The 25,440-nt window shown below is 39.7% G+C and overlaps 1 protein-coding gene across 1 annotated transcript in view; it reads left to right on the forward strand.

Annotated features, from left to right (window-relative positions):
* The window catches only part of LOC311080918 (uncharacterized protein), a 143,217-nt gene that overhangs the window by 101,502 nt on the left and 16,275 nt on the right, over window positions 1–25,440 (forward strand). Inside the window, exons 15-17 of the mRNA XM_084111153.1 lie at window positions 8,052–8,227; window positions 10,401–10,551; window positions 11,204–11,509. The gene's annotated coding sequence lies outside the window, so the exon portion shown is untranslated. The remainder of the gene's footprint in view (window positions 1–8,051; window positions 8,228–10,400; window positions 10,552–11,203; window positions 11,510–25,440) is intronic.

A 25,440-nucleotide genomic window follows, 5' to 3' on the forward strand; every position in this document is an offset into this window, starting at 1 on the left:
TTGGTGACAATTACAGAGAGCGAAAAATTGAATTATTAGCTTTTTCTTTGCCTGCCGGTGGCTGTGTAGGCGTAGCTGTAAAACGCGGTAATTATTTAGCTAAATTGGCATATTACAAATTTTTTTTCCCTCCTTTTGGAAAATGAGTAATAAAGGAGATGACATGCTGGTTGTTGAGAGAGGTTTGAATAAAGGCAAGTGATTTAAATAGCTGGTTTAAGCTCGGCTTGATGTTGACTGTCAATAGGAACAATAGACGCACTTTCCAAGAGGTCACTGGGAGACAGTTGGAGTGAAGGGAGGCCATAGTCCTCCATTTTACCTCTCTTTGGCTTTCCTAGGTTCAGACAAGGTGATTTTCTTGATGGTGTGCACCCCTCTGGCCTTCTCTCTCCACTTCCTCTCCTTTTTCCCAGCGTGCCTGATTGTAAGCATGTTCCCGCAGTGGCTGTAATTATTTCCCCCTTGGTATTCGCCCGAGATGAGCGTTTTGCTTAGTGGCTTGTATCCGGCCCTGACAAGCCTCGTTTTGATTATGGTATCCAATGATTTGGCAAACTCTAAAACCTGTGTCGCTAATTAGGTAGCGTTTGAGTGGAATAGATGACTGCGAGGTCCTCTCAAGGTCATTCCTGCGTCTCCAAAGCCTGGCAATAAATTTGAAGTTTGAACGGAAGGGGAGCAACGGGGCCAGTGAATATGAAGATGAAAGTCCCTGGACGATTCGTTTTTGTGCTCACTGGGTTGTGAGCGCTGTCATGTGCACTCACACGTCGGCATTAACCTTTTCTTGCCTTGCCCCTCTCATCCCTACAAAACATATTCCTCCCCCCTTATCTCCTGTCCTGTCCTGTTTGTTTTTCCCAGATGTATGTTTCGGCGAGTACGTTCGTGCATTTATTTGCCTTGGATGTGTGCGCACTCTCATTCCATCGCGCTTATTCCAGTCAGCTCTTGTGATGTCCTGGGACCAAAATCCTTAATGAAGGCCTGATCAGAGACCCTCTCTCTGTCCCTCTGTCCTGGCACCTGGAAAGCCTGTCTAGCGTGAAATAAGATGCACCAACTGTGGCTCTTTTGTTTCCCGTTTTGAAGAGTTACCCCAGTCCATATCATTAGCATAGTCCCTCACGGCAGTAAGCACAGAAAGTTAGAAACAAAGGGGCTCTGTATCGTAAGGTTGGAACATCGCTACTCAATTTAGAGTGACATTCGCACCGGAAACGATATATTCTTCTAGAATTGACTGACAAATTATTTTAGTGGTCCTTAAAGGACACTTCTGAGTAGTTACACATTACCCATAATTCATAGTCAGAATTGCTTGAATTTGTTTTTTTACTTTTCAGAAGAGTATTTTTTGAGAGTATGTGAAATGTGCGTACGAATGATTTTAAACATAATAAAATTTATGATTTCTGTACGGCCTTATAATCGTGTTAAGTTATTTCATCCTAACACGACTATAATTATATTGAAGTATGTTGCATTAATTGTATTATATAATCCATATATAAAATTATATTATAAAATTATTAAATACAATTTAATTTAATCTTAAATACATTCCATCATATACAGTTAAAGAGTAATAAAACCTGCATTATAGCTTCAGAATTACACGTATGTACAGAAATAAAATATATAATATAATATAAAATAAACTGAAATATTATGAGTATTAATTATTATTAATACAATATTTTTTAACAAGAAGAGCAAAGTTTGTCTAAACAAACTTTGAATGCTAAAGGTTTATAGGCCTAGTCTATTGAATTAATTAATATATTTAATAGTTATATATTTCATTAGGTCTATTATATTTAATACATTTTGTGGACAAGGGTGTAAGAACACTCAATTTCCCAGAATGTCTTACCTGTGTTGAATTTCTTGAACATTTCTTTTTCTTGTCATCCCAACTTCTTTTGACTTGCAGATACTTTGATTAAAACTCGCACTCAAGAATTGAAAGGGAGCCAGTTCTTTAATTCTGCATTTTTTAACAACCCTAGTGTCCAGTTTTAGTTTGGTTGTGCCATTTAACTGATAATGTTCTTTTATGCTCGTAAGTAATTATTTCTCTGCAGAGCTAATATTTCTTATAGGCAACGTCAATGGGGGCGCATATGTCTTGTCTTTGCGAGTCTGTCTGCAACTGCAGCCGCGGGGAGTGAGTTACCTGTTATTCTGAGAGATCCTTCGTGCAGGGAGGCCAGAGACACATTTATCTGTTTTTCAGATGGTGTTAAATCACACAGACACAGAAAAATGGAAGGTCACATCCTCTTGCGATGGGAGGCCTGAGACTCACCCCAGTCCAAATATTGACATGGGTATGCTAAACTCAAGGCAATAAAAATCATCAATGACTAGCTTTAACCGCCAGTGTTATTCCAACGCCGTGTGTCCTTGAATTACCGCACAACACAGAGGCCGTTCTTTAGTTTTAAGTAACTCCGGTGTTCATTTGGGTTGGATCGTTTTCCCGGCCCATCTTGTAGCACGTCGTCATTGTGCATCTCTGGACACTTAGTGTAATAAGAGCACCAAATCTTGCAATATCAATAAAAACAGTAAGGTAATATGGTAAAGGGGTCTGCGTTAAATCAGAAGGGGCTCCTTCCTCATTCAAGGTCGGATGAAGAATGAGCTATCGCTTGCATGAGCCGTTGGTCAAACGGCTCTACGCCAGCCCTCTGTGTTTTTAAATATGCAGTGAGGATTGGAGACCTTCCAGCGCTCTCTGTGTAACCCTCTTTATGCAACACGGGGTGAAATCTGCATTCTGTTTTGTGCTGAGAGGCCTTAAATGATCACCTGGGAGAGGATTTGACCTCATCCGTGACCTCTGAGGGAGAATGCCGGAGACGGAGGGTTTTACTCCTGCCAATGAATCCGGAGGTGCGTCGCACACACTCGGGCACAATGAAGGACACCCGTGTCAGACAGGATTCTAATGGGCTCACACCTGCCCACTGTAACTCAAAGGGAAGCCATTCTCATGCGGGAAAACAGGGACTTGTGTTTTCTGTCTGTTATTATCATTCTGGAAATGAATATCATGATTTTTTTATGACTCATTATTTTCCTGGACCAGGAAGAGGGCTGATATTGATTGCAATGCAGAATTCATAAAGAGGCAGACTTCGGCTTTTGTTCCTCCACTGTTTCCCTAGTCATGAAGTGTCCGATCGGTCTTCCAAAGGAGAGCACGGTGCAATTTTTTCTTCTTCTGTTGTATCTGTTGTGTCAAGTGCTGTGGAAAGAATAGATCTTTCCCCTTTCAAACTAGTACCTCCTAAGGAATTCATTTATCTTGGTAAGGCCTTGTGTGCAAAGTGACATGGAAACTGAGGCGCTTTTGTGGCGGGAGGATTAATGGGACAAACAGAGCAATAAAAACGTCCAGCACTCAGAATCCCACTCAAACGCTGAACACCTTACGTTCAGAACGTCCTGTGTTCAGCGTAGAATGTGGTTCAGTTAAGGTGGAAACATTAATTTAGCAGTTTTGGGACGTATATTATAATATATTCGGATATAATGTATATAATATTAAAATATGTAAAACAAAATTATAAATTGCTAATTTTAGTCAAAGAAAACTGACAAAAACTTATATATTGTTAATACACAAATGCAGCTTTAGACAGTGTACACGAACATATCCAAACTTGGCAATCTAAATCATATTCAAATTATGTTTCTTGAAGTTTTCCTTAAAAATTATGCCTGAAAATCATGATATACTTTTAGATTTTTTTAATTATCAGTAGCTTCTTACAAATACTTCAAAGAAGTAAAATGTATTAATGACAATCACAAAAAACTATCTGTGTACATAATATACTTACTTAGTCAAACTATTTTATGTTTACGATTGCCAAGCCACATTGAAATTTAGCATATTAATGTAGAATTCTTTTGATGTGCAGTTCTGCGTATACGTACGGTCTTTATTACTGTCTTCAGGCATGACTCATCCAGTCCAGATTTTAAAGTAGGACCAATCCAATTTATAACTTTTTTTTTTTTTTAACATAATTCACACCAAAGTTATGCAATGACCTTAAATGAAGCCCTACACATTTATGAAGGGGAAAATTGTGCTTCGAGCAGATGTAGTTAGCTGGTCGCCATTTAGCAGAATCTTTATATTTAAAGTGACTTACAGTGCACTAATTGCATGGACCGTCCCAGCGGGTCGGCCTGAGGTTAAGTGCCCTGCTCGGGGGCACAACGGTGATACAGCAAAGAGTATGATCTCAGTAACTCTCCTTTCTACAGTACTTCAGGCTGAACTCGTAATCCATGTTAGCGGCGTACATCTTTAACCAATAGGCTAACGCCACCCCAGAACAATAAACAAGACAATTAACAATTTACCACATGGAGAACAGCTCATATTTATTCATTAAAGACTGGATTATCACAGCGGTAGCCCAATAAATGTTGCACACTGCGTTCGGCATCAGGGTAAACTGTGCATCGAACCTTTGTTTGAAAGCAAGCAGGGCTTATAATTTTTCTACTGAGGTGACATATCCAAATAAAAGAACCAAAGCATGAAGAGTGACATTTTCTTTTTCCCCTTTTTTTTTTTTTTTTTTTTTTTAAGATCTCATGACAAATGGTAACCTGACACTACAGAATTACCGAAGTGTGTCTGAGAACTAATGAGAAAAATTTCCCAAGGGAATCTTTATCTATTGCTCCTTGGAGTGCACCTTGGGGACCTGCTCACCCGCTACTCTGTCTGTCACTCCACCCCCTAACACACACACACACGCACGCCACAACTCGCACTTGACACCCTGCTTCCTTTACACTGTCGGGGAGTGAAGCCATTTCACTTTGCACCTTGCAATTAAAATCCGAAAGCGAGCGAGGAAGAGAGAGATACTCTTACTGTTGTATGAAGCGCACATACTTGCCACGTTCCCCACCCCTGAAATATGTGGCATACACATGTACGCAGAACGTGTCAAGATTGTGGAGTTGAGAGCAATGACAGGTATGGAATTAATTAACAAAAGAAATCACACAATTCCCCTTTAGCAGGAGCATTTTCTATCAGCTTTTTACATTACGCCTGTATGATTGCTTTTGAGGTATTGCTGTGCTATTTACAGATGTCTCTTACAGTTTTAGCTTCTGCTTTGTTAAAGTAGGTGTTGTTGAAATTGTTTAGTGTTTCTTTCTCAAGTGCACCTTTAAAAACTTTGCTGTGGTGGTACTGTAGTACAGTGATGTTGTCTAATTGAAATACTCTCTTTTGGAGTAAAAAAAATTTCATATATACTATGAAATAACCATCTAGTCCCACCATAATTTGAATTCATGTGATGTTGATTCCCCTCATGTTCACACAGTTTGAAAACCTAATAGTGTCCAAATTATGTAAATATGTTTTGTCTTAATTTAAAAAAGAAACATCCTTTTTTTTTTTTTTTTTTTTTTTTTTTTCATGAGGAAAACCATACTAAGTGATGTTTTTTTAAATGCTGAAAGTTTTCTGTGATGGATAGTTTAGGAGTAGGGTTAGTGCAGTTAGTGTAAGGGGAGAGAATATACAGTTTGTACAGTATAAAAATCATTATTTCTATGCAAAGTCCCTATAAAACATGAAAACACAACTTGTGTTTGTTTATTGCTTTGTCATTTAGAACCTAAATAGGCAGACTTTCTTATTTAATGAAGTGACATTCATGCATTTTAAAATGTGGCTTAAGTGTCCTTAAACAGTTCCTTTTGGTTTCCAATTAATTAACACAATTTTAATAGAGGAATCAAACAGGATGCAGAATTGAGGGGAAAATGAATGCAAGGAAGCAGAATTAAAATCACTGGAAATTTAAAGAAATTAATGTATTTTTAACTTTAAAAAAAAAAAGCTAGCCCAGACAAACTTTTAATGTTGGCTCAACAAAGTCTTGAAACTTTTGAAAAAACAAAGAGGTAGATGGGGGTGTGGGTGTTGTTGTTGTTGGGTGTGTGTGTGTGTGTGTGTGTGTGTATATATATATAGTGTTGTTAAAGAGCATTTCTAATCTGTGGCATTGATATACCTATACTTTTGAAAAAAGATAGCTAGATAGATTGATGGGTAGATAGATAGGTAGAGTGTGTGTGTGTGTGTACAGTGTTGTTAAAGAGCATTTCTAATCTGTGGCGTTACTATACTGACCTCTACAGGAAGTGTATTTGTCTGTGTGTGTGTGTCATGATGTGACCCTCTTACATTTTCTGGTAAATAAAGCGAGGTCTCAGGCTGCAGAGGCGTGTGTAATAGCTTCTTGTGGTGTCTCACAGTAATGTTTGAACACAGCACCACAAACAGACCCGGACAGAGGAATCTGTAGTATAAAACATTAGAATGGCTGAGAACAAACATACACACATGGCCAATGCCACTACACGTGGGTCAAAAGTCAGAGCCATGTAAACAAGACGCTTGATGAGTTTTTCATAACCGTTCAATTTTTCATTGAGCAACAAATTGGAATTTCATGCGTTACATATGTGGCCTCTTCCAGATATGATATTAAATATGAATTTTGAGCATCTCAAGCACAAAAAAAAAAGAAAAAAGAAAATAAATTAAAGCATGATTCTCTTTGTGCCAAGCCATGTTGGTATGTGTGAAGAAATTTGATAGCTATTAAATGTAAAAAGCGCTATTTGTCACACTAGAGCCCTTGAGTTCTTGAAATACCATCATACTGTTCATATCTACTAACTGCATATCAGTTTCTCAGAGTTTAGATTGTCAGATTTTATTTTCTGCCATACCTACATGAACATTAGTTCTTGTAATTAGTTCTAGAATTAACTTGGCAAAAAAAAAAAACATGAATACTTACCAAACATTGTAGCCTAATCTTAGTGTACTTAAAGGGATGGTTGATTATGATTTCACTTTTCTAACTTTAGTTAGTGTGTAATGTTGCTGTTTGAGCATAAACAACATCTGCAAAGTTACAATGCTTAAAGTTCAAAGCAAAGGGAGATTTGCTTTTAAAGAAATTGCTTTTTAAGGACTACAAGAACCCTAAAATTTACATAAACCCCACCCCCTGAACATGATTTTTAGATTATCAAGACAGAATATGCTAATCAATGACCAGAAGATAATTACACAAGCTACATAAATTCATCAACTAACCATTCAGAAACATCCTATTGCATTCTACATGTTGTCACTTCTTCTTGACAACATCTGCAAAGTTACTCCATCATTGTCTGAATCCGGTTTGAACATAAAAGGCTAAAGGTTTTTGAAATTTTCAGTGCATGTTTGTGTGAGTGCAAGATGTTGAAGCTCCGCCCCCTGTGCCGGGAGCAGCAGCTCATTTGCATTTAAAGGAACATACACAAAACAGTGCGTTTTTGCTCACCCTAAAAAAGTGACAATTTTAACATGCTATATAAAAATATCTTTGGGGTACTTTGAGCTAAAACTTCACATACACACTCTGGGGACATCAAAGACTTATTTTACATTTTGTGAAAAGGGCATTTTACCACCCCTTTAAAATCATTTCCACAATGATATTTTGTTATTACACAGGTCTATTTCTGTAATTTTACACGGTCCTGGACAGTCATTCTTTCTGTTGGATACATCAGTACACTGGTAGGTGGCGAAAAGTGACTTTCTTTATGTGTAAGTCATTAAATCATTCACAAAAACACTGATTTATTCAGGAATGAAACAAGTGGTTGTCTATAGCTGCATCCCGATTCAGAGGCTGCAACTATGACAGAGTGCCAGTAACTTTTGTACTGGACTTTTTTGAAAGTTATAGTAAATGATCTGAAAATAAAACAGGGTTCACAACCTGTCTACATAAGTTCAACGTGGTCCATTTTTGTACACAATAAAAATTATGAACTATCTATTCAATCACGTGTCAACATTTGAACCACTTTAAAGTTTTTGTTGTTGTTGTTGTTAACTTTTGTATCGTTGGATATTTGAGTAAGTTGAAACCTAATACTTGCATATAAAAGTGTAATCTGCTATTTTCTCTCCAATTTCTCCAAAGAATCTTGGAATAGGCTAGGCTACGAAGGATCCACGTTCTATCCTTTGTGACCCTGGAAAAGGATTTGTGGGCCACATTCGAAGGAGCCTTCAAATTGGGACAGCCTTTGTCACACTGCTGTGATGCGTTCGGCCTTCGAAGGATGCAGCCTTTCAATTGGGACACAACTTGTATGAGTAAGTTCATTCACTTAACAGATTAGTTCAAAAAATTAATAATTCAGGAACAATCAAATGTTAGTCATTGAATCGTTCACTCAATCGATTTGTTCAGTGTTGCTCAGAGACGAACAACAATCGATCTGTTTTAAGTAATGTCTTGTCTAAAACATAAGTTGCTCAATATTAAGTGCTTGTTTATTGAACTGTTGTTACACTCACAATCGTGTTATTGGTATGAAAATCAGCATGTATATAATTACCTGCAGCCTATCTGTTTTATTTTTGTTATTTAACCCTCTGGGGACCACAAACGCGCCCGTGCGTTTTGCTCGTTTTTTTTTTTTAGCAATGAAAATAAACACTAAATGCTCTGTTAATTTTGATCTTTCATTTTCGTGTAATACATCAATCGATCCTGTTCAGTTTCTATTTTTTTTCTGTATACTCACAATAAAAATAAAGTGTTTTGCTTTTTGACAAATAAAGAAAAATTAACATGATGCGATTTCTGCCTTCTCTCTGTCAGTAAACTCCCATTTGAAACGCGTTCGAAAATGATCTATAACTCCGCGAAAATTCAGTCAAACAGGCAAACAGACCCACGGGCATAAAGCTTGAGATCGCATCTTTTAAATGAAGTCATTTATATAAAAAACAAATATTCTCAGCTTCTGTAATCTGTATAAAAAGAGAGCGACTCCTGTCGAGCTCATTACGAGCTAATTCACAGTAATGTGACCACTCCCCGGAGAGCGCGTGCTATTCAAACGCAAATTCTGAGAACTATTTCAGAGCTGTGAAACGCCCACATCAGCTGTAAACAAAGCGCGTCGCGACTCCTCGCGAGTGAGACATTATAGCCTACCTTATGGAGAAAAGATTCCTCAGAACAGTGCTGATGAGGAGCAATATCTCCTGAAATGAGGAGCAGATTCCGCTGAGGAGTGAGGTAGGCTGTTTTCTTTTCTCACGTGTGGAATAACGTTATGGAATAACGTTAGTGTAGGCCTATGTAAACCGCAAAAAGATGAATCGCATTTCTATAATATGACTCGCCTTTCTGTGAGATGAATGAAGGGGACATATTTGTAAAGACTGTTTAGCCTAAATATGAATCGCGCGTCTGTGTGTGAAAGAATAAACTGCTTTGCTATAGCCTACTGAGATGAGTAAAAATCGACTGGAATATGTTGAAATAAAATGTTTTTGTATAAGCAACGTATTAAACTGCAAAAAAAATACTATTTTTGTCAAAAATAAATTCATAGACTAAGATGTTAGATGTTCCAATGTTGGCTATATTCAAACTAATGAATACATATGATAAAATGTAGGCCTATAATCTTTTTTTTTTTTTTTTTTACAAAGAAAGAGTACACTTGAAATATTGTTGAAATTGTAATTATTGTTGTAATTGTAACATTTTTAATAAAATAGCAAAACATATTTACAAGAGAGATGTAAGCGAAATCTTAAATGGTCAATATAAGTCTTCTTCTAAATACATCTTTTGTCCTTGCATTGTGGCTCAGTCAGTTTCACACCTGAGTGAATGGCTCATTATGCAGAGTGGGTGGGACATTCATAATCTAAGGTGTAAACTACTCCTCCCCCTCGCATATTGGCTTTCCAAGCAAAACCTGTTTTACACCATTTAAATCAATGTATTTTTTTTTGTGAACGATAAAGCAAGACTATTTTTACATCATTTTGAAGCTAGAACTCAAAGGGACAACATCCATTAGTCAAAAGTCTTGTGGACACATATTTAATATGTGTTTTGTGGTCTTAATTCAGCAACTTTCATTTTAATTTTTTCCAATAACCATGCATAAACATTATTCTCTTAAAAATACAAACATCTACATACACGTTGCTCGCATATTATGGTAGCCCTGTTTGTGCTATATAGAGTGAATTTACACCTTTGCCATTAACATGTTTATAAATAACTGAAAAAAGCACAAATGTCAAGGCATGTCAGAACATCTCAAGGACCCCAAAAACAGCTTGGTCCCCAGAGGGTTAAGTAGCTGTGCAATAAGAGGGGTAATGAACAGTAATAAAATTGTGCCTGGGTCCTGATCTTTCTGTCAGGTTATTATGTATGTATGTTTTTGTTTGTGTATTCTGTTTTTGTTTAGATATTTTTAAAAATCTTTTAATAATCTCAGTTGTTTTTCCTTAGACAGAAATGACATCGGATGGGACTGAAATGGACAGTTTTGCTTGAATCTCCTGCTTCTCAGATGTTTCTCCTGATGAAGTCTCCCTTACAGCTGACTCTTTCAGAGTTTTAGAAGAGACTGTGCTCATATTTCTAAAGTCTGCAACCAAAGGTCAGTGATTTCAATATGAATATTTTCCATCAGATTTGTTCAAAGCCAATTTATAGTTTTATGCTTTAAAGTTGAAAGTTGAAACATCTGGAAACATCTGAAGTTGACATTTGAATGAAGATGTCTATGAAAGTGTAACCTCTAAACAATAGCATTTTCCTCTGGGTAAAGAAGAACAGTTCAAATACAAAACTTATCATTTTTAACATTACTGGTCTTATTCCACTGAAAAAATGTTTTGTCTTCATCAAAAATGTTCTTTGCCCCCATATAAATCACCTGTGAACCCCTTTTCATGATCGAATTTTTAATGGATATACACCGGTATCACCTTGAATTTTTGTCACTGAATATCATGTTTCACTTGGAAATGTCAGATTACTGAAGCAAAATTTTATATTGTCTTCAAATGACTTTTTCAACAATACTTTAACTCGGTACACTCCATACATTTCACATTTAATTATGTGCGTCTGCGCACCCTACTATGGGTCTGGGATACACTTGTTTAGCTTCAAACACCTGCAATCAATACGAATGTCATCAAAAATGTATGAGAACACTATTTTCTGTTTATGGATTTATTTATTTATTTTAATCCTGATCATAAGCAACTCTATTTCTCATTCTCTCACCCTCTCTCGCACCTCAGGGGTTTTATAGATTGAGGACAGCGATCTTTGAGATGATTGACAGCTGATTTGTTCAGTGATGATGACGTGCACGTGTCCAAGGAAAACAGACATGATGGAAAATTTGAACAGGGGCCGGTTCTAATTTCAGCTCGGAGTAATTATGATAAATGACGAGCGGGGGGCAATCAGGGGGCCATGCACTTCTCCTAGTCACCTTCAAAACGCGTGTTTGCTCAACGGAGGAATCACCGCGCATCCCAATTAACCCATCGACTGACAGGAGGATGACAATATTACAGCTGCCGCCACCTCCTGTTGTTATGGTAAACCTTTGATTCAATTGCTTTGATTTTATTTCCAAACTTATGAAGTGTTGCCCCTCTGTTGACAACAGTGCAACTTCAGTCATTTTCAACGAGGTGATTGTGTCGAACTACGGCTGTCTTAACTTAATTTCAATTTTGCTTTGAAGAGAGTGATATGTTGTATCCTCTGGACCCAATTAAAGCTGTTTTTAACCTGTGAAAAAGACTTCACGAATAACCAAAAAAAAGCAGATCTTCACACACAGGGCTATAAAAAATGCATCTGCTGGTACTCGCGGGTGTATCTGGCGTCAGATTTGATTTTGGATTCGATTTGGGAGGTTTTCCGCTGTTTTTGCAGTTCCCCCATGGTCAGTCACTTCAGTTTTTCATTGAATTGGATTTAGATTTTACACGAAACCTAAAATGAGTCTTGATTTAGCGACTGTCCCACCCCATTTTTCAGGAAGTTAACATGTAGATAGGTGATTACTTCTCCAGTGCACTTTTGGATCTTCCCTCTGTTCTCCGTGAGCGGTAGGGTCGGCAAACCGAAGTCTCGCTCCACCTACTGTGGCCTGTGTTGTGTGTGTGTCTCATTACCTCTCTGCACATCTGCCAAAACACGCACGTCTGTAGGCCTCTCCTGCGCGTCAGCTGCGTTTACCATGGCTTTGAACACCTGGTCCTGCATGTTTTATTGATTGCTTTGTTGGTTAATGCTGGATTCCCCTACATTGTCCAGAGATGGGCTTATGTATTAGGAATGCGGCACGCAATAGGTCAGGCAGGATGAAAGGAGATCCGAGATGGGGCTTTTTTTATGTTACCCTGAAGAACTGGAGGCTGTATCCTTCATCAGATAACTACATTTATGAGACATTTTTTTTACTTTTTGTAGTCAACCACAGAGTATTATTCACCTCTACTGGGCGTAGTCTGACAAAATATAATTTTGTCATTTATTTTCCATTGTTTTGTCCTTGTATTGTCAGAAAAAAATAACATTGAGATAAGGTTAGGTTGTACCACTAGATAAGGTTGCGGTATCCCAAAAGGTGCTTAGGAAGCTCTGGATTGTGTCGCCACATGACAAATAATGTGGCATTGTGGATATCATGTGGTTTCATGTGTTTAGCATTAACAAAGTACCCAAAATCCTCATTTACAGGATTAGTTCACTCAAGAATGACAATTGTCATAATTGAATCAATCTCATGCTGTTCAAAACACATTTTACATTGTTTCATCTGTGGAACTCAAAATGAGAAGTTTAGCAGCAAGTTTATGCTGCTCTTTTCCATGTAATGAAAACATATTGTGACCAGGGGCTGCTTTAAAAATGACCAAAAACCACCATAAGAAATGAATGATTTGTTCAGGTCATCTAAAGCAATGGTTTCCAACCTTTTTGACTCCAAGGCCCCATTTGTAAACAATATTTTTTAAGGACCCATGACCTTTCCAGTTGCTCATTATTTACTTGATATTAAAATACCCACAGACTTGTATCAAATTTATTTGTCTTATTTTAAATAATTTTAAGTCAAAAGGTCTAAAGCCATATGATGTGTGGGACAGACTTATATTAAGTAAATATTTACTGAAAATATAGTGTATAGCCATATATGACGCATGACGATGCATTGTGCAATGTTTGTTTAATATGCATAAGTGTCAATTAGTTTTTTAGAGAGTAAGTTAAATTACAGCCTCTTCTTCACATAGGCTTCAGATGCAGAACATTGGATACAATGTTTATGGACTACTTTATTGTGCATTTTTGGAAATTGAATGCCTATTAGATGGAAAAAAGCAGCATCAATGTTATGCTAAACATTTCCTTTTGAATTCCAATGTAGATAGAAAGTAATGCGGGTTTGCAACAACATGATTTTGGGTTTCTTATGCCTGGTTCAGATTACACGATTTTTTTGTCTGTTACGATAGTCACTGTGTCAGATTACACGATTTTGACTCCTAAAAATCTTGTCACGTCGTGGACAAGAAACATGTCAGACTACACGTTGTTTTCTGACCAGTCATCGCGAGCCGTCTCACTTACTCATTCACTCGCACATACACACGCTCACTCACATAGCCTACACGCACTCACACACGCACGCACTCACTTTCTCTCTCTCTCTCTCACACACACACACACACACACACTCACTCACTCACTCGCATTCTCTCTCTCTCTCTCTCTCTCTCACACACACACACACACACACACACACATGCTCTCTCACTCACACACTCACTCTCGCGCACACACACAGTCACACACTCTCACTCACTCTCCCTCACTCACTCACTCGCGCGCCGTCGTCGTGGAGGACCGTTAAAAAAATTAAACATGCTAGTCTTTCTGTCGTGATGTCGTGAGGCATCGCAGACGCGACGTTGGTTGTCGTCCACTATGACACACTATATGAGATGAAACGATCGAATCTTGCGTCCCGACGCCCGTTGTCGTTTGCGAATCCCCACGACACCCTACGTCAAACGGATCGTGCCAAAATCGGGCTAAAATCGTGTAATCTGAACCAGGCATTAAGTGTTTTCCGAGTAGCTGCCTGTCCTTTGTGACTCAGTATTAGTTGTAGGTTTGCATTAGCTTCAACAGTTATGGTTCCACATGACATATAGAAACAACCTAAAGTCCCTCGAATGCTGTTAATTACATCACTGATTCGCCCAAGAGAAAGCAAGACAGCACGCTGGCCAAAAACAGTCAGAAAATGTCACATTAATTAGAGGAAGAAGGAGAGCGGGAAAGAATGTATCACTGTGAAGTCATTAATTACATGCTTAGTTTAACCTCTTGACTCGGTTTCTATTTGTTCTAGAGGGGGTAAGACAGAAACATGCAGATGTGTCAGGACCTGCATTAACGCTCCATATTTTAGAGCCTCCGCCTGCTGCAAACAGTCATCAGATGAAGGGACGCGGCGCCTTGTTGTCAGACAGTCGCTCCACGCAGACTTTTTGTTAGCGCGTACATCGGCATCTCACTGTGGTACGGCTGTTTTTTCATTCTCGAAATGCCTTGACTTGCATTTCTCATTGTTTCCCAGCTCTCTCACCACGACTTTTGTTTGCTTAAATGCTTGTAATTGTTATGACAATGTTTAAGAAAGGGATCAGCACACAGCAGATGTTCGTAGTGACGGCTAGCACTTATACGTGTTGGAATATAACAATGGCTACTATTTATTTGAATGAAAAGGCTTGCAGCGCCGCCCGCACGTCAGATTTGAGGCCGTTCTGCTGATATGAGCGGTACTTTTCAGTCCGAGATGAATAATCTCCCCTCATGTAGACTAAACACTAAATTAAAAAGCTCTTTTTGATCTATCTCTTTCGCTGTAATAAGACGATGGTGGAAGTGCGCACCGGTGACTTTGAGAGATAAAACGTGGCGGCGGTAGCCGAGGCTTGGGATAAGGGGAAATACATTTCGCGCATATGTAACGGGGCTTGATTAACAGCCTTCCCAAGCAAAAAGCTAATTATTTTATTGAGTCAGGAGACGGAATCTCACCCGGGGGATTTGGCATTAGCTTTGGAATAGAGAAGAACTGTGTCTTTTCCCCCGCCTCTCGGACGACCAGCAGTCTGACAGAGGGATGAGCCCCAGGTATGGGTGGTCTCAGCACATGTGTATCAATAAGGAGCTTACCGGAAGAACTGCAAAAAGGAGGGAGTACAATACTGGAGCAATTTGATTCTAAGCCCCTTAGGTCAATCCGTTGAACCCTTTTTTTCCCCCACAAGGGCTTTTTTATCAGGACTCTTCCCATTTTTTCATAACTCAAGTTCTGAGTTGGCGAGAATAATGTTTGCTGTCTTTCAGCTAGTCCTTGATTCATCTATAGCACGGTTTTCAAGAACGCAGCAACGTTTTCTCTCTGGACTGTGCTAAAAAAAAGTACCACACATTTACGTGCCCGAACAATCCATATCTGAAGTGGTGGCACTCCGACAACAAATCGCCCTCTGCGCGGGTCGGTGTCTCCAAATGCTAAGGTTAGAATTTAATTGTGACGCAAGGGGGAGAACGTGGCGGTTATGGACAAAATAGCAATGTACATGTCACAGGACGTGTTGCGAATAGTTCACTTAATACCACTGTATACACAGCGGACAGAGAGCGGCCACCTTTGCTCCCCGCTCTGCAAATCCCTGAATAAGAATGTGACATAAATTCTGCACATATAAAATTAGTAAATGCCACTGTAGCCATAGTTAAATATCACACAATTCCCCAAGGAGGCCCCTTGCAAGATACCTTGCCCTATTTTGCAATAAAAAAGAAGGGGGGGAAAGAAATGGATGACAAAAAAAGAAGGGGGGGGGTAGATTGTAGGCAAAGAAAAGACGACGGAGAAGTGGTGGTGTTGGCCACAGCTGTGCATAGTTACAATGCAGAAACAGAGAGAGAGAGAGAGAGAGAGAGAGAGAGAGAGAGAGAGAGAAGGGTTATGGTCCAGGCTTAGCCAGAGTGGCTTTTGCATTTAGCAAGACCTCCCCTCATGCCGACTCATATTGAAACTATCAAATAAAACGTGGTATCGAGAAGGCTTTCTCATATGGCTCATTAGGGGTTAAGTGCGGCCTAATCTTTTCTCTAATAAAGTTACTTTGAAGTGAGGAAAGTGGGCGGTACGGGGGCCGTTGAACATTTTGTAAATGAGCTCAGCTAAAAGCCTTGAGTGTGTGTGTGTGTGTGTGTGTGTGTGTGTGTGTGTGTGGACTTCTCAATGCAATCTGTCACTTTGAACACGTTTAGAAATGTACTCTCCTGTGAAGTCTCAGATGTGTCTCCGTCCTCTCTGGTTAGGGTTTTCTCTGCTTCGCTTTGCATGATGGGAGATTTTCCTTTTCTGTTCCGCCGCCTGTTGCTGTGCTGGCGCGGTGCCATGTGCGCTGGGGGAAGCCCCTCATTAATTTAGCCACAGATTGCTGTTAGCTCCTCGCGCTCTGGTGAGAGGTGTTTACAACAGTTTAGCGGCAAACTGTCACAGACTGAAGCCTTAATGTAGTGCAGAGTCACACTGCCTGGACGGGGCTTGTTTGTTTTTTTGCGTATGTTGGCATTTTCCGTTAATAGGCAACGTTGGGCCGTCGCCAGCAGCTCTGGCAGAACGCAACAGGTCCTCTGAATGCCTGCAGGGTGCCAAGTGCTGTATCTAACACGTTGCAATATGGTTGTGATTCCAGTGTAAATGTATTGTACTACAGTGAGTGAGTGAGTGCGTGCGTGTGTGCAAGCAAGCGTGTGTGTGCGAGCAAGCGTGTGTGAGTGTGTGTGTGTGTGTGTGCACACTCCATGGTGTGTTTTCTATCCATCCCACATTTTTTTAATCCTCCCGCTCCAATAGGATTGGAGGGGGGTGAGATTCTTTTCTTCGAACAGATCATGTTAAATTACCCAAAGCCATTTAGCATCCAGCACAGAAATGGCATTTTAAACATATGGAACTCTTTATTTAATGTTTTCCTTGTTGATATACAGAATCTATAACAAATGTTAATGATTCGCAGCTGCTGAAGGGATGTCAGATGTTTGGTCGAGGCTGGAATGATGAAGAGGTGCCTCGTTCTTGCAATAATGCACATTTACTGCTGATTGGACACTTGGGTCAATTGACTCAATACTCACAGGGACAATAAAAGATAAATCGAGAACGATTTTCAAGATGTGCAGCCACATACTATAAATGTCAATCAGTACGCACTTTTTACGTATTTACTATTTAATATAATTTAAGTCATTTTGCATGCAAACTTTCTTGAACTTACATGCATACTTTGTGGATTTTTATCTCAAATATATACTTTTCCCATATGAAGTTGACTCTATGAAAAATGCGAAAGAGCCTTGACAAGTGTAACTAAATGAGACACGAGAGTACATATGCATATTTGACCTTCTTTGCATTTATGTATGTATAACCTGGAGAAATGTATGTTTCTTATTCACCACCTCTGTGATTGCCATGTTCGCCCCAACTCCGGACCATCACAGGCCTAGTTAACACACCATGCCGTGTTTCAGCCTGTCATCAAATTGACTTGATGTAGCATAGCATGGCAGCGAGAATGTTGATTTTCTGAAACCCCAGGCCTTGATTATACCTAGCCGACTGTGACCAAAGCAAATCATAACAATAATCGCACATTCTGCGGCCTCCAGGGGGGCCCATATATGAATGTGCTGTCAGTAATGTAATAACGGATGTATGGAACTTTGTTTCCAACAGCAGATCTGCTGTGATCGTTATGGACAGATGACTCAATCCCCATGGTGGTACCAGTTCTCTAGGTTAGTTAAGATCTTGGAAAATGAGGACAGACAGGTCTGACTTTTGAAACTTTTATAAATTAATTTTAATGCAATATTTCTATACTAATGTTAGTATTTTAAATATCCATTCACTGTGTTGTGCCCAATTGTAAGTGCATTACTGTACACGTTTTTCGAGTCGAATTGAGTCTTGTCGAGTATTGAATCTGGAATATTCCTTTAAGAGAGGCATTTTATAGTCTATCAGAAGACTAGGAACAAAGGAAGGAACCACAAGGTGAATTTAACTTGGAATTATCCTTCAAGCATTTATGAAATTTTACCTGTGTAATGAAATGGATTTCTAAATATAACAGGATATTCGATGAGAAAAAAAATGCACAATAAGACTTGTAAAGTGTGTTAAGGAGGTAAAATAGGTTCACTTTTGAATTCATGTTGACTTTAAGGCCTGTCAGAAGACTAGTGCAAAGCTTTTCAAACAGCCACATACTTGAATCTAGCCAAGCTGTTGTTGTAACAGCAAACAAGTCATGCTACAAGGAAAATACCCAATTCATTACTGCATATCTCTCTTCTGACATAACATGACACAGAAACAATGCAAAGAGCCTTCAGTCTTTGGCGCTATAATGAGAGCTTATTGGTTTAAGGTTTATGCCCTTTGGAAACCCAGCAGATACCGGCTTGGCTTTGAGGGGGGAGGTGGATCTTTTTGCTAGATTTGGCCTCAGTCCTTTGTAAAGCTGTGTTGTTGTTGTTTTTTTGCGCCCTTTAGCAAAATGGCTTTATTGCATTTTTGAGCAACCAGCATAAAGCTCTAGGCTGTCAGCGACTATCCCGCTATTACCTGAACGTGTTTGTTTGACAGCCTCTATCGATAAAGATAATCTTTGATCAAACAGTGCGTATTGAACTACACGCAACTCCAAACCGATGCCTAGATAAACAACGAGCTCAATCACTGCGCTGTCAGACGAGTGTCCTCCGCTAGCTTAACCATCCGGGCCTGTTTTCCTGACAGCTTCAGAAGAGCTTTTTTCCTCTTCTAAGGCATCGTGGAATGATCCGTTCTGACAGCGCTGGAGAATAGCATGTTTGGAGTCCACAATGGGCTTGTCACGTCTTTGTGTATTCAGATATTTACTTTGTGTTCATCTCATTTGGGCCCGTGGCACTGAATTCTCTTTCATATCGAGATAAATGTCAGAACACGTTATTTTACAATGTTATTTTTTTTTCCCAGCTTGTTGTGCTAAATAAATATTTAGGCTCGGGTGTCACTACTGCGTTGTTTTTTTTCTCGCCCTTTATGCATATCTGTTTATCACCCTGCTGAGATAAGAAGCGACCGGGGAGATCGTTTGAATAATACAACAAATTAGCAAACACAACAAGTGCTTTCTATCCTTTGGCAAGCGGTGGCAAATTAAATATCTATTATTTACAGTTACATCTTGTTGCCAGAAGAGAAACAGTTTGTTTACTAAACATGCAGATGCCGAGATGAAAGCGTCGCAGTTGCATAATTCATGCACCACATGTTTGCGCGTGTAAGTCAGGCATCCTAAACTCTTCCCCATGCATAAAAAAATACACCACTGTAACGCAGCAAAGCTCCCAGTATTGTTATCATTTATTCAGTCACAGTGGCATTAATATTGCACACGCGCCTCTGCCCTCCCGGTCTGTTTTTCCGAGCTACCGGGGCGCCGTTTGGGAAACCCGTCGTGGCAGCGGCGAGGCCGACCTGGGTTCTGCTCTCCACCGAAAACGAATCCTTATTATAATGACACCTAGATTAGCCCAGGTGAGACAGCCCACCACCCTTCGGGGCATCTCGGCACGCCGTTTAATCCAAATGCCAATTTGGCGTGGGTTTGTTTGGCGCGAGGGAGGGTTGCATGGAGAGGGGAAGGCGCTCCTCCCAGCTTGGTGCGTCTCTAATTGGAGTGCAGGGAGCGGGTGGAACTGCCTGGCGTCAGTCAGTGTTTAGGATGCCCGGGGGCAGCGCTCTCCTGTGGGTATCAAAGTGCTCTAATTAAATGCAGGGTTCATAACGTGGTCCTCTGCATTACGGGCCGGGAGAAAGCGAGAGCGGCCGGCCGCCTCCTTGCCTTTGACTAGTCTCTGCTAATTACCTATTGTCCAATTGACTTCCCATTCCACTTCATACTAAACAAAGAAACCTTGCTCTCATCAGGCCGACCCCCATCTCGCTGTTTTTATTTTTTCCTCTTATTATTCTTCTTCTTGTTTCTCACCTTGTCTTAGCCTGGCCGGCCTAATTAATCTTATGGAGATCTCCCTCCGTCAGGTTCCTGCGCGCCTGGCCTCCTGTTTATAATTTGATTTGGAATGATAAAAGTATGTGTGGCTATAAAAGACGAGTGTCATTTTCCCGAGTGCTGGGACGTGCCGGGGCTATCAATCTTCCCAACGTGCCCGGCAAACTGATTTCCCAGAAAATTAACTTCAATTAATATCACAAATCCCCTCGGCGTGGCCGCGGAGGCAGGCGTCGCTTTGAAGGAGAACCTTCAAAGATGTCTCACAATGGTGTTTTGCTCGCATCCACACATGCCCTTTTGTTTCCCATAGCATAGGAAATATTTGCTGCATCTACACAAATATTCCCACATCAACATGAAAAATTGATTACACTCGCAGAGCAGAATGCTAAAACGGAGATCGTGTTAAAATAAGGCATTCAGGACGTTTGTTTTTTTTCAAGCAACTAACAGCTTTGTATTTTAAATGGAGAGCGCTGGGGTTTAATCATTTTCTGGTCAAAATGGGATTTTTTTGGTGTAGCCCTTCAGTGTAGGAATTTAGACTGGCAACGAGCCCTCGTTCTTCATTTCTATCCAAAACATCTTTTACATTTTTTATTTAAAGCATGCATTTCATTAAATCATGCGTTTCCTGGGAATTGAACCCATGACCTTGGTGTTGCTAGCGCATGCTGCCACTGTTACAGGAACGCTAAAACCTGCTGAAGCGGTGTTTGTGTGCATCTTAAACCAGCCTAAGCTGGTTTGCTGGCCTTATCTGGTCTTAGTTGGTCTTAACTGGTCTGCTGGCTGGTTTTAAACGGGTTTGGGTGCTTATCAGATGGTCAGGCTGAGAGACCAGCTTAAATTAGCTTAGTCTATCTTAAACTTGTTGAGACCTTTAAACTATCTTAGGCTGGTTTAAAGCAGTTTTTAAAAAATATATTAAATGAGAAAAAATGTAAGGCGGAATCGTTTTTTTTTACCCATTTGCAATTAACTGGATTGGGGAAAGTGGTCTCTACGTGCGATCTTTTTTGGGGGAAATCGATCAAAGGTTTTGTTTTTTTGTTTGTTTTTTACCATTGGAATAACATGTAGCAATGAATCATTTACTGGGAACGTTTATTATGGAGGGCCATTTTTGATGTCATGTTAACTATAATTGAGTCTCACAAATCAAATTCCACTTGTTAGGACTGTTTATGTGTGGTTTTGTAGTGTTGTATCTGCCGTCTCCCAGCGCTAGCTGTGTAGCATCTGTGGGTCGCTCGGCTGTTTAGCAGCCAGCCTTCTTCTTCTGACTGCACTCAAGAAATCACACTACTAAAGCAGTTGGTGTCAACAACCAGCAAAACCACAGGCTACAGCGAGGAGACGCACACAAATACAAATAAAATCCGTATGCTGTGGCGGGCGTTTGAAGGGTCCATTAGAGGGGCCGTTGGAGGCAGTGATGGAGGGAGATAAGTGTCAGACCCCCCGCTGCACTGCGCTGGAGTCCTGCCAGCTGTTTACTGCATCCTGGAGCCGCTGCTTGTTACTGTCTGACACAGTCAAGATCAAATATCTTTCTCTATCTCAGCTTAGAGTGGAGTCTTTCCTCCCAACAAAGCGGCTTCTGCTGACTCACAGGACCTGTGAACGGCCCGAGTGGGACAAAATAGCACAGGCATTATTCTTTAAATATGTTTTTGGGGGGTTTTTTGCACTCAAATCTTTCTTGAAAACCCTATGAAACTGGACTTGTGTCTGTTAGTCCATGACTAATGCTCGATATCTGAAAGAATCTCTTTCTCTGACCTTTACCTTGACTCTGTTCCCTGCTGGTGGAATGATCTGCCTAACTCAACCAGAGCTGCTGAGTCCGTAGCCATTTTCAAGAAATGGCTGAAGAATTTTTTTTTTAAATAATAATAATTATATGTACTACGTTAGACTAAACTGGGAAGGGTCATAGCACTTACATGTTGTTGTACTATTGTTAGTTTAACTGCTTCTACTCTTCTCCTCATTTGTAAGTCGCTAAATGATTACATGAAAAATGTATCTGAAGGTATCTGAGGGGTTGCAAGAATAATTATGCAAGAATATATATGAATAATTATGTAAAAGAAAATAAGTATTAAAATAAAGTATGAAAAAATATGAAATTATGAAGGCCAATAATTGGTTTTTATATTGTCATTGTGCTGTAGGCAGAAGAAAATATATATTGAAGACATTTACTTTGAATTCAACTCATTTTTTATTTTTTTCAGTTAACAATAAATATTTTTTTTACAATAAAATGTTCTTGCTATTAATGTCACCTTCAAATCAAAAATGACATTTATTGTTTTTTCATGGAATATTGCCGTATTTATTATGAATAATTTATTTATTAACTATTTATTAACTATTTTCACAAACAATTCATGGCCCCTAGATTATATTGTTGAATGAATATCTGAACCTGCATTCTATCAAAAGAAAGATATTTTCTATTTTAGTGACAACCTGTCACTCACATGAAATCGACCAATAGCAAACCACAAACATCCAATCAATACCTGATGGACAAAATCAACTCCCGCCCTACATTTTTTGTTTTGTTTGAGAAGCCGTTCACTCGGATTTACATTAACATAAGGAAGAAAAGTCTATCACAAATTGTTTAATACCGACTTTATACTAATCGCTGCCATTAGAGTAATTAATTATTAACTCTTAATTATTATTTTTTTATTTGTATTTTTAAATCCAATTATTCAATGTTCTGCATGTCGTCATTCAGTTCATTTCATTCATTTTTATTTTATACTTTATTTTTTTATCCTTCATAAAGTAGGGTCATATAGTCTCATCCCAATGGCCTGTTTCAACAGGAAATACGTCATCATCTGTGCTTGTCAAGCTATTTTATAAGGTTTTTAAAGAGACATAAAATGCTGCATCCTCACTTCTCTGGTCTTGTTAGGTTTTCCGATGAATTTAAAACTCTTTTATGCCTCATTTTCCCAGCAGCTACTGTTGAAAAGGCCTTTACGTTGAGCCTGGGTTTGCTCCACAGGCGTTTACACCAACTTACCTTAAATCAATAATGCAAGATGACAGTTTCATATAGTCTGACAACAAAATAATGCCTTTATTGAGATATATTGAGATGCGTCAGAACCTATCGCACACCTGCTGCTCAGTCAAGAGGAATTCTGAGTGTGTGTGTGTGTGTGTGTGAGAGAGCGAGTGGGCTCCATGTAAAGCCAATGTTTCCTGCCTCTCTACCCTGCCTGAGGCACTGCCTCCATTGGGATGGTTTATATGCAATAGTAGGCTTCTGCTTATTGATCAGTGCTAATGTCTCAATGATCTCACACTCATGAGTCAGTTCTCTCTCTCAGTCGGGGGAAACTGCAACCCCAGCTGCTGCCTTCATGTTTCAGACTGATTTACAACTGCTCATTAATTAGCCACCATTCTAATGAAGAGACAAATCTTGTCTGCTCCTGTCTAGTGCCTGCTGAAAATAACCGCTTAGTCCCGCCTAAAGTGGTTTGCTGGTTTTAGCTAGCCACCAAGCTGTTTTTCTTTTTTTAACAGGGTGTGCTGGGTGACGAAATGAGAGACAGCTCTCTTGAATGAATGATTCAATGACAAATACATTTTTTAACATTCATTTGTTGCCAATGATGACGATGCATAACAACAGAGCGTAGGCGCCAAAGCTGTTGTGGATCCACGTACCGCTTATTTGCATCCAAGTTTGTGCAGATAATTTGTGCAAAAATGTGTGCATTTGTGCATCTAGATAAGCGTGATTTTGTCCAGTGCAGTCGGTGGAGAGTGTGCAATCCCGTACGGACGCCTTGCTGTCGACAAAAGAGTATTTTTAATGACATCAGAGAAAGTTAGACCGCTCTGACACGTCTAACCGGCATGCATCTCGCGGTGATTACCGGGGATCGGTTCTGTGCAGATTTAGCCCATCTCAAAGGAGACTGTTGTCTCATTTTTGATCTCAGTCCATGACGTTTTTATGACTTTGTAGAATGACTAATCTCATTCTGGAAAGCTTTCTATTGGACAAAAATCTGTGTAGTGCAGGATGAGTCATCAATGTTTTTGCTCCATTTCCCAGGAGATAAAGAGTGTACATTTTGAGTGTGTGCTAAAGATAAGTGTAGTCAAGTTTTAGGAGTATTTGTGCATATAGATTTGCATCAAAGCTAACGGGCTAAAACCCACAAAACTCAAACTTAGATTTTATGTTGTTTTTCAATGCAGTGCCACATCATTCCCTGGTCTTTATTACCCAAACGTCTTTACAAACCCAAAGCTTCACTGGTTCATGTGCGTTTGTGCATCATTCTGTCTTATTTAAAGATGAGGTCGTAATTCATCTGAGCTTGTAAAGTCTCCAGCCTCTGTGTTTGTGCTGGAGTTATTCTCTCAGCCCCTTTTGTTTCCACGTGCCTTTAAATCTCCCCTGGAGTGGACCTAAACTGGAAACAGTAAATTAAAGAACAATGCTTAGGTACTGACCCTTTAGATCTCTCTCTTTATCTTTCGCTCTCTTTCTGTCAGCTGGTGTGTTTGATTATGGAGAAAGCGAGCAGACTCTCCCTCGTTTGTTTTCATTAGGGTGATTGCCTCAACGTCTGAGCGACCTTCAGCTTTCCTCTCATTCCAAAAGAAATCTACACACACACACACACACACTGTCTGTCTGTGACTAATGGCATGTGTGTACAGATTCAGTGTTAGGGTCAGCACTGGAGCATGATGGGTTTGGTGTAATGAGGGAGGGTTTGACTGACACGGTCGCAGAGTTTCTTTTCTTATTTTCACTTCTGACTCTCTTAAGCTGGACCCCTTTATCTGGGGCTTTGCCATTAGATGCCGCCGTGTTTCTGGGCTGTTTTAAAAGGTTGTGGTGATTTCCGTTTGCACGAATGATTTTGGAAGGATGCTTAGTTGGCTGTGACAATATCTTGTTTCTGATTGGCTGACGCTTTTTTTGGTTGTTGTTCCATGCTGCTGTGTCCTGCAGCTCAGTTATGATGCAATGCAATCTGAAAAGCTGTAGTTGAGAAAATCCCATGTGTAACACCCACACAGTTACGAAGGAGACTCTCAGAGTCTCTAATTAAATTACACTTTAATGTCTGTACCAGGACTGGAGCTATATGTGAGTATTAATATAATTATTACACGGTGTTCTGAAATACTTGTTTCTGATTGGTCAATCACAACCTTCTGCCTCAAACTGTTCTTCTTTTCTTATATTGTTTCTCAGGTGTGCTGCTGAAGATTATTAATATTAATTAGTGGCAGTAGAAAGCAGGATGCTGTGGGTGCTGTTGTGTTGTGTGATTGAAGGCCTT

This window comes from Abramis brama (genome assembly GCF_963993115.1).
Source record: "Abramis brama genome assembly, chromosome: 4".
NCBI classification, from domain to species: domain Eukaryota; kingdom Metazoa; phylum Chordata; class Actinopteri; order Cypriniformes; family Leuciscidae; genus Abramis; species Abramis brama.